Source organism: Zosterops lateralis (assembly GCF_965231275.1).
Source record: "Zosterops lateralis genome assembly, chromosome: 8".
Taxonomy (NCBI): domain Eukaryota; kingdom Metazoa; phylum Chordata; class Aves; order Passeriformes; family Zosteropidae; genus Zosterops; species Zosterops lateralis.
Genome location: NC_139768.1, coordinates 23,052,415 through 23,063,180, shown reverse-complemented (window position 1 = coordinate 23,063,180; position 10,766 = coordinate 23,052,415).

Below are 10,766 nucleotides of genomic sequence, written 5' to 3'. Positions count from 1 at the left end.
TGACATTGGAAAACAGCGAGTTGCTTTTAATAGTTGAACACACATCCTGAAATAAACTGTGGACCAATCACTACAACCTGCAAGACAGTATTGAGTTTTCAAGAAACCTATGGACACAGCTCCAAGTATATGTAGGTCTTGGAATAATTTTTTTAAAAAAATATTTAATTTTTCTACATGCTTACAGAAAACAGCTGAAACAACGAATAGTTCAGTCTGAGATGAAGAACAGTACTGTCTGACAAATTTCACACAACTTTTACTGTCCACGTTCAGGCACACGTTGAAACTTTTCAGAGCTGGTTTGCTTGTTAAAACTGTAGTAGTTTACATTTAATTTTGAAAAGTAAAAGCATTTTTACAAGTATATTGTTTGTATTCAAATCAGACAGTCATACTTGGGCTTTTACATAAAGTTTGAAGGCTACACATTGTAAATATTTCATAATTACAGTGTTTCAAAAGCATGCTCAAACATAGAAGTAGCAATGTAATTATTCAAAATAATACTTAATATACGCTACTGCTTTAAATGCAGTAGATTGACAAGAATGTGCAAGACTGACATTTCCAAAGTTGGCTATTATGTAAAGTTACATAAAGAACTATAACAAAGAGCCTTAATTTTAATTTCATAAATCTTTAATGCATCACTTTTTTGTCATTAGAAATACAAATTTTTTGCTTTACATTATTTGGTATGTAAATACCTTGGTTAACAACCTTGTAAACCTATTTCAAGGTTATTCTAAGTTGTATAGTATCTTGAGTGTTTTGAAAAATCTTGATGTTTTTTAAGTCTAGAAATATTTTGCCCAAGAATTTTTTAACAAGATTGTTAAAAACATCTTATTTTAGAGAATATTCAATGTGCCATTTGGTAAATGGAGATGCAGTTGAAACAGTACACTGAGTTGTGACTTATTTTTAATTAAAGTTTTTGTCTTTATGGGTGGTTTGCATGTGATGAACTTGTACAGAGGCTGGGTTGTTTGTGTACTGAGTGTGTAAATGGATAAATCATGAAGATGTTTAAATGGTATACTTGGGTTATTTCTGAATTATTTTATGGATACCTTGATATAAACTGCCTCAATAAATTTGAAGTTGAAAATGAATGTAAGTTAGATATAAGTAATGTGTCCTCCCTGTGACAGCTAGAGGGTGCAAATGCCTCAGCTGTAATCTGGAATGCTGAGGCAGGCACAGCTGGAAGGGAAAGAGTAGGATTTGCAGTGGTAGTTCAGTGAAGCAAACTTGCATTTTAAAGGAAACAGAAAGCTTGGTTTTTAGAGGTGGTAGTTCTAAGTGAGTGTCTGAGAAGCTGTGTATTTTCTCTTTTCTGTTTCTGACCATGCAGGTGTTGCGAGGTAGAATAGTCTGTTTTGAAATGGAGATTTGCAGTTGTGTTAAACCCAGCCAGGCTGTGCAAATAACTACACTTAATGCTGTAGCAAATCACATGAGGGTTTTCTTTCCTCCTCTTTTATTGACGTGTGAAGTAGTACCTTGACTTTTAGATCAGGTTGAAAGTGAGATGTACTGGAAGAGCAGTTTAGTCAGTTGGCTCAGCTGCACCGGAGCTACTTGTGGCTCTGGGCATCTAATGCATGCAATAATGACTGAAGTTAGTGTGGAACCAGGAGTGCTTGTGCTGGCAGAATTGGCCCTTTATCTCCTTTTCTCCTTTACAGTATATGTAGTGTCTTTCCACTCAAGATAGGACTCTTGTCTACAGGACTCTTGTTTTTCTATACATTTTGTACATATGTGTATATCTACGCGAGGATCGGCCTATACATTGTAGTTTGGAAAAACCTCACAAGTAAGTCTGTGTTTTTGTTACACTCAGCCAGATTAAAAAGTCACGAGTCAGTAGAGATACGAATTGTGAGTTCCTTTAGGACTTCTTAGACTTCACTTGAAATCTGGGGTTTCTACATCCTTCTAGGTGTTTGCCATATGGCTGTTCTGGGTGCATGCTGGTGTGGAGGCAGTTTGTTCTTTAGGCGCTACTGAAGATTTAGATGATGCAAGTACATTGCCGCATAAATGCCCATATAAATGGGTGTGAGATTAAGGCAGTGATCTTTCAGGTCTCAATGTGTAGATCACTTTAAATCTGATTATTTAATATGCCTGCTGTAGAGCTGGGCCATACCTGACCTGTATTTCAGGATGAAAGATAGGATATACCTTCTGATTTGAGTCTTTTGTCATTGATTTTTATACAGCTTTTCTGTAACGGTGATATTTCTTCGCAGACTGCTCAAGGTGTGGGGGTCTCCAGTGTCCTTTAATGTTTCTCTAGCACTGCGAGGAAGAGTTGTAAATTAGATTGCTTTTTACTTAGTAGCATTCATAAATGCATCACTGACAATTTTTTGGCACCAAAGAGCCTCTTGCACCATACTGCTTTTTTGAGTGACACTTACACTGTTGTAATTTCTCTAACTACAGAAATCAACCACTACCTAACCCTTACCACTAGAATTTGGATTTCAGAAACACTGATTTATTATGGCTTAAGTTGATGCGTGCAACCTAAACCAAGGTTGTAATCTGCATTTGCAGAAAATGTTCAATAAAAGTGGAACATGATAAAGGGCTTATCCTGTATTTGTCATCTGTCAAAGCATTGTCCCTCTTTGCTGTAAAACTGACAACAGGCAGACAAGGCTGAACTTGTAAACTATGCACTTGCAATCATGTAAAAGATGTTTTATTTAAAAATTTTTCGTACAAAATCATTTTGTATTTTGCAGAGTTGCAGTAGCAAGGCTGTAAATCTAAGGTTACGTGTAGCTTCTCATCAGTCCTGCCTCCTTGTGTATATTTGCTAACAGTTTTTAGACATACTCTTCCTGCAGAACCTTCTTCTTACTAAGATAACTTCATGAGAAGTAATTCACTGTACCAGAACCATTGCCGTCATTTCACTCAAAAAAGTCTCACAGTGAATAAGGCTTAGTTTTGCAGAAATATAGTGATTTGTTTTTCTTGTGTTTGTACACAAGGAAGCAGACTTAAAATGTATGGACATGATTAGTGTCTGATACTTCTTAATTATCTGACTGTTTTTGAACAAGGGCACAAGTGTTTGTTTTAATCACATGAAACTGTTTCCTGGTCAGCAATAAAAGATTTTGTTGCACTGTTCTTACATTGCAAGATACAGGCAATCTTTTGTTCAGTATACTTCCAAAAAATGGATGGAGTTTGTGAAGAACTGCCTTGTTCCAGCTTGAATTTTCATATATAGATACAATCTGGGATCTGGATTGTGGCTGTAAGAGCAAAAGTTCTCTTGAAAGTGAGTGAGAATTCATTTGTTCTGATCACATGTGGTGCCTGTCCCACATTGATAAATTTAAGGGTTTCACTATGTAATGGAGCTTCTGTTCATAAAAAAGCAACTGCAAGGCATTTGCTTCTGGGAAGGTCTTTTTCGTGTTTCATTTCAGCTGACTTCTATGAATCCAGTTGATTGTTTAAAAAAAACCTTAAAAGTTGTTGTGCTTTTCAGTATCACATGGATAAAATCCCATCCTGCTGTACTATAATTTCAAATCAAAGAAAATGCTGAAGTGTTTACCGAATGTTTTACTTGAAAAAGAAACAGGACTTCATGTTGACAAGTGAACACTGATTGTGTTGTCCTTCTGAATCTGTGTGCTGATGTAGATCATGGATGTGTGAATGACATGCTCTGCTCACTGACATTTAAAGGGTAATGACTCAAAACGTTAATTTGACATCAGTAATGATTATTTGAATGCAAGTTATTCTTGCTTAAATACACAGCTCCCTATGCTTTGATTAAAGCTGATCTGAATCTTACTGGTTATTAGTGTTCTTGATACACTGTGGAAAAAACATGGCTTTGCCTTCTATCTAAGTGTTGAAGCTGTCAGTATGGCATCAGAGTTGCACAGACTGTTTTTTGTTTAGAAGAAAAACACTTAATGAAGTTGTCAGGGAATTCAATGTAAACTGACTTTTCTGTACTGATGGGTGATGGTGTTTGAATGTTTCACTGGTAAAACAGTGGCTCAGTTACCATTCCTTGCATGAACCTGGTTCTCTCAGATCCCAGATTCTCAGCAGCTGTCTTTCCCAGTTGTGGGCATGGAAGGGAGGAGGAGGAGGAAGGGGAAAGATGGTGAGAAGAGGTGGTGGAGCCCTGTGTGCCTGGTGCAGCAGCAGTGCCAAGGCAGACTGTCAAACATGTTTAGGATCACAGCAGGTATACACAGACACTGCAGCAGTACCTCAAGGGTTGTGACCATGCAGACATGAACTTGCTTTATCTGCTTGCTTAAGATAACATGGCTTTAAACTTCTAAAAGTAGAAACTACATAAGCTCTTTGGTTCCTCAGAGAATAGGTGCATATTAATCAGCCAACCTAGAACATTGAAGGTGACTAAACAAATAAAGGAGCAAATCACATTAAGCATCTGAATTTGTAGATTTTTGCTTAATGTAGACCTCTTAGCTTGGCATTCTGTTGTGTGTCTATATTCACCTTTTTATTTGTATAATTGAAGTAGTTTCAGATATGCACAGCTGCTTGTTGAACATCTTTCCATGCCTGACAGCTTCTGGAACAGGGATGGATAAGAACTGAAAAGAAGAATTGTAGGTCTACCACATGAAACGATGGATAATGCTCACATTTCCTGGATGGAAATTGACTTACTAGAGCCAACTCTGTAGAAGTATAAATATCACAGGAGATGATGAAAAGCTGCTGTCCTCCATTTGAATAGCTAGTACTTTGACCTTAATAAATGAGGAATTATTTCTGGACTGTTGTTCCATGAAAAATGCTCTTGATGGGTCTTTTGTTCCTTTCAATGGGGCAGATCTTTTTCACTCCACAAATGATTTATTTCCTTTAATGCTGGGTTGTCAAGCCCGATGGGAAAGACTGATTGATACTTTACATTGATAATTTATTACTTATTTCAAATCTTCCAACTCAGGTACTGACTGGGGGGAGAATTACCCTCTTAGTTATTAAAAGGACTATTTAATCTTGCAATATACCTTTGTAGAACCATTTCTACTTGAGTTTCACTTGCACCAGAAAGCACAAGGAGTCTACACCAATACACCTTGGACTCAACTGCTTCGAGCTGCTGTTCGATCCTACAGCTGCTGCACCAGATCTCATTGTACAGTCAAAGGCTACAAATATTTATGCCTTGCTCCTTGCTTTGGTAAATTACAAAGCTTGTGTTCTGTACAGAATAAATCTGTTCTGTATATTTGCAAATACACAGAGAAAGCTGAGGTGCAACGTTTTCTGAACTCTTGCTATCTTGGTGTGAATTGGAGCTTCTTTCATTTACAGGTACATGCTCTGGTTTTGTAGGAGGAATTTGTGTTTGTGACATTATCTAGAAACATGGCTGATTTCAGACTAAGAAAAATAAAATGTGTTTCTAGGATACTATTCCTAGGTGAATGTTGCCTCCTACTTGGATTTATGTTGTTCTATGGAACAGGACATGAAGGTCCAAAAACATCTCTCAAATTACTTATAATTGATATTTTCATAAGGGAAAAATCTATATAAACTTACATTATGCATATAACAAGATCTTGTTCCAGAGGTGTAACAGCTCTTCATATGTATTGCTGATACATGTTGAAATGCTCAGTACCTGGGGTCAGAGGACCAATGGATATTGCTGAATGTGTGCTGCATTTTGAAAACAAGGCCAATACACAAGGCGATGCTGTGTTCCCATTGACTTCTGAAAGAGTCTTCCAGCACCTTTTTGTTCTGTGGGTTTTATGGAAGAACACAGAAACTGTCCTACAGGATGTATGCATAGAAATTTGCCAAGGTATGTGACATTTTTCTTTGAATTCATGTTCCAAGATCACAGTGTCTAGTGCCAAGTGTGTGACAAGCTGCATGACTTACAAGTTGATGTTTCCTTGAAATGCTTCCACAGCAAAACCTTATTGAAAGGTATTTCTGGAGTCTCTCCTGTCTGTTGCTCCTGAGTAAAAGATGCAGGATACTTGTTAGAGGGATCCAGGTATGTCTGAGTTTACTGAGGCTGTAGAAACGGGCATTCCTTTGTAATTACTTTCACTGTAGAAAATGCCTATGGATATTTGAATTGTGAGTTCTGATGCAGTTATTGTCAGGGCCATGCACTGCTCATTTTCCACACCCCATTTTGCTCTATTTCTCACTTTAATTATGTTTCCAGTCAACAGAGCTGTACTTGCTTTTCATGCAGCAGGAAACAAGTCTCTTGTATTTGCATCTGGTTCTTAGCAGAAACACACTGACCTCAGGTATCATTTTTAATATTCCCCTATAATGCAAAAGTCTTTGATTTGTGTTGTCTGTACCTGTTTTAATATTTATAAATGGGTATTGAAAGTATGTGTTAAGTGTCTTTTTTTTTTTTTTTTTTCCTTCAGGTTCATACTAGACTGAACATTTCACAAAAGTTGGGCTTTCTTTACTGCACCCCCCTATTCACTCCTACCTATGTGTAGTCCAGAAGGGCTTAGAATGCTTTTAAGATTTTGGTGATGTTTTCTTATATGTTTTCTTATATGTTTTCTAGTTGAATATGTGAATATTTTACCAAGTCAAGATTTTTATTGCTGTGAAATTGCTTATTGAAAGCAATATTTCTTCATCTCAAGATTTAATTCATGGTGCTGCTTTATTTTCTGAAAGCTGGGTTTAAGTTCTGTAGGTTAAAAAAATGGCATTTGCCTTTGAAATTTAAAGGCAATATAAAAGGAAAATACAATTATTTTTTCTTTGTAGAACAAAGTTGAAGAAAAGTGAAAGTGGTTTAGCAATAAGGTTGTTATCAGACAAATACAAACACAAATGCATTTAATATTAATCTAATGAAACAATTTTTTCCCTGTGAGATGCAAAAAGCACAAAACTAAAAATCACAATCACACTTAAATTTCAAGCTTTGAAACACTTGGTCTTGTTTTTTTCTGAGTGCAATTTATGAAGAGATATAGGTGTAAGTAATGTAAGGTGGAAGCACTACTGGAGTTACTCAGCCTGTAACTCAGTTTCTTCATGTTTGAATTCGCTGCCAAAGTTTTGCAGTCTGTATTTTGGCATGCATAGAGCTGCTGGAGTTGGAGGTACTGAGGAATGTTCCACAAGATTAGGGATAAAAGTTGACCCTGTGAACCTCCTTATACTATAAAGTATTACAAAGGAGTGAGTCTGAGCTTTCTGTGAGTTCAAAGTGAGGAGTGCTGGACAAATTCCCCTGATTTATTTAGGCAAGCCTGAAATAGAATATAATTTTCTCCTAGAATTCTCCTCAAGGCTGTTTTATGCTGTGTACTTTGCAGGAAGGCTATGTTTAAATTTACTCTGTGTGTATCTTACTGAAAGATTAAAACCTTCTATTATCTGCTCTTTTACTCTTGTATCTGTGAATCTTCAGGCAGTAACTGCGTTTAGCTAAGACTTACAAACCTTGGTTTGGAACTCAAAATGGTTTGTTGGTTTAAGGTTAATAAAAGTCCTAAGTGATATTTGGCTTTGAACTGTGAAAAACCACTCCAGATCTTAGCATCCAGTCTCATTGTTTCCTCTGAAAGGACCAGGGTTAACCGCACTGTGCTTTGTTCTAGCAGCCAGTCACTCATTGCTTCGTGGTGCAACTGAAAACGTCTGTGCTGAAGCATTTAGGTAAAAACCCCATAAATCTGAGTCCCTGCAGGTTCATGATACTCTGTGCATTTCAGCCTTGGCTGATGTGGAAAGAAAAGCTTTCAAGCCGTGTTTGCCAGCCCATCATGAACATCGAGACGTCAAGATGAACACTGATGGAGTTTGAAACCTGCTTTTATTGAACCTGTGATACTCTGAACAGTCTGATTTTTGTGCATGAATTCTTGTTGAAAATGCCTCATTTTCTGGCCAGCATTTAGTTTGCAGTACAGTGTCTAGTCTTATTTTCTTCTCTTAAACTTTTAAAGTCTAAAACCTGATTTTAAAGGGCTGGGATTTTTTGCAGAGAAAAGAGAGTTTCCTACTTTGACGGCCTCCTCTCCTCATTGTTAATGTTTCTAATTTTAAGTTCTTATACCTAAGTAAGTTCCACCTCTACTGAAATCAGTTGCATTATGTTGATGTAAATGAAATCAGGTTTAAATCATGAGTTGGGGTTCTCATAGTCTGTTGATTAATTTTGAGTCTTCCAACTGCAATTTGGCATTGAAATGAGCTGTGCATTTTATGAATTTTCTGTGGTGTTATTCATAGCTCAGCATGTTCCAGAATAGTTTTTGCAATGGCAACAGCTAAGCACAACTCCTTTCATTTCTTTTCAAATCCAGCTATTTAAATTTAAGTACAATTACTCTTCAGAATACAAGTCAAATTTTAAAATAGCATCTTTGTCTGAAATCACATTATCAAGCGTGTGTCTGCCTTTTTGGGTGTCTTGCACATTCTCTTTCCCCCTACACACACTCACACCTGTTCCTGCCAGTGTCAGTGGGAAATTTGCTGAACTTTATCCAAATTCAAAGCTGCCCTGGTTTGGGATGAGGATCAGCCCAAGGCTTGCTCTCACACCATGTGCTAACATGTTGTGCATGGGCAGATTGGAGCAGGAGGAGGTTCACAAAAGCTTTCAAGGTCACTTTTTAGGGCACTTGACTCTTTGAGCAGATTTCAGTTTTAATGGTAGGTGTTTTAATTCCTTAGGTGTGAGTGGTAAATACTCAGAGCACACCATCCTCTCTGTATTGCATGGCCTGCAGCCAGAGGTTACGAAACACGTGTGTGTGGGTTCATTTTTCAGGGAAATTTTGCCTTGTGAAATAAGCTGGTAAAAATAGTGATGCAAGGTCTAAAGATCAATGTAAAAACGTAGAGATGGCATGTGGACACTGGCACTGTTTGAATTAAGTCATAATTTGCTATGTATTATGGGTGTTGCAGCTTATTTGTGGAAAAAGAAGATAAAAACACCAGCAAATGAACCATGCCTGAAAATCTCCACTGAGTTCACCTGGAAGGAAAATTCCCTGAAGTTTTGTCTGATGAAGCGCTGGGTCTGGAACACAAGACAGAACACACAGAGCAGCTTTGGGAACACGACGCTGAGAGGGCAGGCGCTGGTGTGCCCACCTGGGATTCTGGCTCTACAGGAGTATTTTCAAGGAAAAAGGCAGAAACAAATCTTGAAAACATGTATCAAAGGGGGGAAAGGAACTGAAAATGTCTTTGATCCTAGAGGTCAGTTTGTGGCAGATCTCTAGGTCGGTTTCCCGTTATGTGAGTGGACAAGGAACTGGGTTCTCGGGTCTGTTGGACACAGCAGCACAGGCACCATGAGCACAATCCGACCTCCAAACGTTCTCACAGTTCTTATGTACTCCCTCAGCCCCAAATCCTGGACACTAGGTCTTAAAGCTAATCTGGTAACTTCTTGTCAGTACGCTGTCTCAAAGATGATGTAGCTGTCCTAGGAGTATGTTCCTAAGACTTAAAATAGAAACTTTGGGCTTTGTGACCTGATTCTGAAAGCAAAATAAAATCTGGTGCTGTCTACTGCTTCAGTGTAAATGTTCTGCCTGGAATACCTGGCACTAGTGGATAGGACTGAAAAAAGCTTTGGGAAGTGCATGTCCAAGCTGTCTTCTCCCACCCTGCCCCCTGCTCCTCTCCCCTGTCCCTCTACGTGCTTTCTCTCTCCCAGCTGCCCCCCGGGCCCTGCTGCTGCCGGGGTGTTACACCCTGCTCTTCTGGTGCTTGCACGGAATTTCCAGTTGTGTCCCAAATGTTGTGTCTGTCTCACACATCTGCCTGGAAACACCACGTGCAGCTGCTGAGCAGTTCCCTCAGCAGAGCAACAAACTTTCATATTTTTTTAATCTACCCCAAAAGCCAAGAAATCTTTACCCGTTAACAGCTTTTGGCCCTGGTGCCAAAGGCAGAGGTCCAGGAGGTGCAGGCCAAATCCCTTCAGCTGGAAGGTATTGTGCTGTTGTTTATTTTGGAAGCACAGATGCAATTGATTCTTGTGTTCAGTCTTCTGGTGTCACCAATTCCTAGGAATGAGATCTTGGCCTTGTGCATATAAGTGGAAAATATCCATAATTTTCAGTGAGATGGGGAGCTCATCCAAGTTCTCTCTGTGAACGGAGCTTCTTAGCAATGTATTACTGTGTGTTCGCAATGAGATTTGGCTGAGATGGAAATAAAACAACTGTTGACTTGTCTGCTAGCAGTTGTTTCTGTGATTTTTTGTGTATTGGTGATATTTCCAGTGGGATTTCAGTGCTCCCATTGCCTCCCACTACTGTTTTGCTGAGGTAATTGTCTGATGGCTTGCAGCTTTGTCAGAATTACACAAACTTCTCACATGCTGGATTTTTGAACAAATATATTGGTAAAAACATTATTTCTGAAAGTGAAAGTAGCTTTGCTAAAATTGTAACTACACTTTTCTGTTCAGAAATAATTGTCTTTGGAAACGTTGGAAGAGCAAAGGAGTCACTCCAACACAAAAAGCTTGGTGTGTCTGTTTTGGTAAGACAGAACACAATTTCATGAAGGTGCCGTCTCGGGGAAGTGTTTTTGGTCCTTGCACCTGCTGCAAGGTGGCTAAAGCAAAGGCAGGAGGTGGCTGGTGGCGGGGTAGGAGCAGGGACGCTGCTGTCCCGTGTCCGCGATGACAGGAGCACGCTGAGGAGCAGGGGGCTGGAGCCGGGAAGAGTTAGAGGAGGGATGGATGA